This window comes from Eurytemora carolleeae, unplaced genomic scaffold, assembly GCF_000591075.1.
Source record: "Eurytemora carolleeae unplaced genomic scaffold, Eaff_2.0 scaffold1478, whole genome shotgun sequence".
Classification (NCBI taxonomy): domain Eukaryota; kingdom Metazoa; phylum Arthropoda; class Copepoda; order Calanoida; family Temoridae; genus Eurytemora; species Eurytemora carolleeae.
Window position 1 is genome coordinate 1 of NW_019397389.1, and position 3,165 is coordinate 3,165.

A 3,165-nucleotide genomic window follows, 5' to 3' on the forward strand; every position below is an offset into this window, starting at 1 on the left:
TTATTTGAGGTTACACAGTTTGGCCTTGCTCGGGCCCGAAGGGAGGGAGGGGGGGGGGCGGAAAAGTTACCCCAATTATTTCCATTTTGTTTTGGTTTTCTTTTTCAAATTTTGAAAGGAAGAAAACTATTTGAAACAGTTTTGAAAATACGTGTTTGATTAATTGAAGTAATGATAAAAAGATAACAAGAGAAAGTTTGGATAGTGAATCTTCAAAATTCCCCCCAAAGATTACTGAACATCTGGACATTTATGTATTGTACTGCATAACCCCCACAGTCCAACACTTCCCAAACCAAATGCTGCCACCTGTTATTCTATATTATACATATTCTGAGGTTTTTACAATTACTGAAATTTAGGTATAAAAGTGTAAAACCCAATAAAAAATTGTCAAGACGACATTTTTCGATACTTCCCAGTTCTGGGTTTATCTGTAGCTGTTCCGATACTTTATCACAAGATTAATGTTATCAATAGTTTCCGTTCTATTGGAAACATTGCAAAACATGTATAAGCGATAAATCAACCGTGATTATAAATTTTCAAAAACAAGTGCAGGTAGTTTTTTGTTAAAAATAAGTTCCATGCATTGTATACAAAATTTCTGACACGCAAACCTTTTGGTGTGATGTGTCAGGCACATGCAAGGAGAAGAAATAAAATTGGCTTTTAAAAAACTTTGACTTTGAATAAAGGTAGTGTCGGAATTTTAATATATCAAACATCCATATTAGACATTCACAATTCTCGTTAACTAAGTTTGGAATTATAAGTGTCAAAACTTGAAACCGATTGAACACGATTTTTCGTGGCATCTCGCATGGCCCCATGAAAGGTTTGAACGTTTTATTTAAAAATATTTTAAAACAAATTAAAAAAGTTTATTTTTAAAAATCCTTAATTAATTAAAAAAAAACTATCGTTTTTTCAAGGTTGTTTAAAAAGTCGAAAAATTTGAACGATCGTCAACGATTTTTATTTGGTTATTTATTCGTTCCTAAAGAAAAAGCATTCGTTTATTTAGTTACCTGAACGAACCAATTCGTTTGTCTTGCATCGTTCGTTTATTTTTCTGAACGATTCCTTGTTCAAGAAAAATTTCGTTCGTTGTGAAATATTTCGCTTGTTCACGTTAAAGATGCCCATCTGTAATGGTAGGGTGGTAGGGTGTATACTGTAAAGATGCCCATCTCTGATGGTAGGGTGTATAATGTAAAGATACCCATCTCTAATGGTAGGGTGTATACTGTAAAGATGCCCATCTCTAACGGTAAGGTGTATACTATAAGCTGTAAAGATGCCCATCTCTAATGGTAGGGTGTATACTGTAAAGATGCCCATCTCTAATGGTAGGGTGTATACTGTAAAATGCCAATCTTAGGGTGTTTACTGTAAAGATGCCAATCTCTAATGATAGGGTGTATACTGTAAACATGCCAACCTCTAATGGTAGGGTGTATACTGTAAAGATGTCAATCTCTAATGGTAGGGTCTATACTGTAAAGATGCCCATCTCTAATGGTAGGGTGTACTGTATACTGTAAAGATCCCAATCTCTAATGGTAGGGTCTATACTGTAAAGATGCCCATCTCTAATGGTAGGGCGTATACTGTAAAGATCCCAACCTCTAATGGTAGAGTGTATAATGTAAAGATGCCAATCTCTAATGGTAGGGTCTATACTGTAAATATGTCAATCTCTAATGGTAGGGCGTATACTGTAAAGATCCTGCAACCTCTAATGGTATGGTGTATACTGTAAAGATGTCAATCTCTAATGGTATGGTGTATACTGTAAAGATGTCAACCTCTAATGGTATGGTGTATACTGTAAAGATGTCAATCTCTAATGGTAGGGCGTATACTGTAAAGATGTCATTCTCTAATGGTAGGGTCTATACTGTAAATATGTCAATCTCTAATGGTAGGGCGTATACTGTAAAGATCCCAATCTCTAATGGTAGGGCGTATACTGTAAAGATGCCCATCTCTAATGGTAGGGTGTATACTGTAAAGATGCCCATCTCTAATGGTAGGGTGTATACTGTAAAGATGCCCATCTCTGATGGTAGAACGTATACTTTAAAGACCAATCTCTGACGTTTTCTGTATACTCTATATGATTCTATATCAATATATATTTTCAAATTTGTTAGTTATTAAAAAAAATTCTAATTGTAAGATCAATGACGACTTTTTATGTTTTACTTAATTTTTAAGTTTTAAAGGTTTACCTTTTCCAGTTAATACAGGATACTCAATAGATTTTGGATCTACAGACTTCTTAATTAGATTTTTAGTAATTAATGTAGAAGATCATAATAATAATAATAATAATGATAATAATAATAATACTAATAATTTAATGGTATAATAATAAAAATAAAGTTAATAATTTCTAAAGGCGAAAAAAGTTGTTCAAATTGTGGTTCGACGCAAAAACAGGCGAAAAATTTGACGAATTTTATTTATATATTTCAAAACTTTACACTTACCATTTTTGGCGTGGTGTGTTCGTTAACCATATCTCTATACTGCAGACAGGCTGCCTCCAAATGTCGTCTTCGTTGCAGCATTTTTTCCACGAATTTTATTTCAGTGTAAACCTCTGACTAAAATTTACCCATTTACTATGTTGCCCAATAATTTTTTTTATGCTTACATTTCTTAGATGCGTTTCATTCATTATCTGATCCAGAGATGAATACTCGTAATATCTTGAAATCAAGATTATTAACAACAATTGTCAAATAATAGCTAATACCCCTAGTGCAGTGTATGAAAAAAGTTATTCAAAACTATTCGTGGGACACCTTGTACTTTATATTCTTTGATATTTGTTTAAACAATCCAGGGGCCGTACCCAAAGAGAATAGAATATATATTAGAGGGGAATTTACTAGAAAAAAGATATCATAGATTGGTTTTACAAAAATTTTACGACAATCTAAGAAGGGTCCAACGATTTAAAATTGTATCATAGAAGTTTTTTTATTAATGCAAATTTGTTATCCTATGTGAAAATATAAGGCAAAAACGGACCAAAAACAATCGTTTTTGCTTTATATTTTCTTTTAGGGTAACAAATTTGGATGTTTGATGAAAGCAAAATTCTACAGAATAAAGTTTTAAAATTTTGGAAGCTTCTTATATTGTTGTAAA

At 32.5% G+C, this 3,165-nt stretch overlaps 1 long non-coding RNA gene across 1 annotated transcript; it reads right to left on the reverse strand.

Annotated features, from left to right (window-relative positions):
• Nucleotides 1–91: 91 nt before the first annotated feature.
• LOC111714037 (uncharacterized) lies at nucleotides 92–2,719 on the reverse strand. The gene is made up of 3 exons (XR_002767866.1): nucleotides 2,666–2,719; nucleotides 2,499–2,615; nucleotides 92–2,286 (listed from the first exon to the last, which is right to left on the reverse strand). It is a non-coding gene; the product is annotated as an uncharacterized LOC111714037 (long non-coding RNA).
• Between the last annotated feature and the right edge of the window lie 446 nt (nucleotides 2,720–3,165).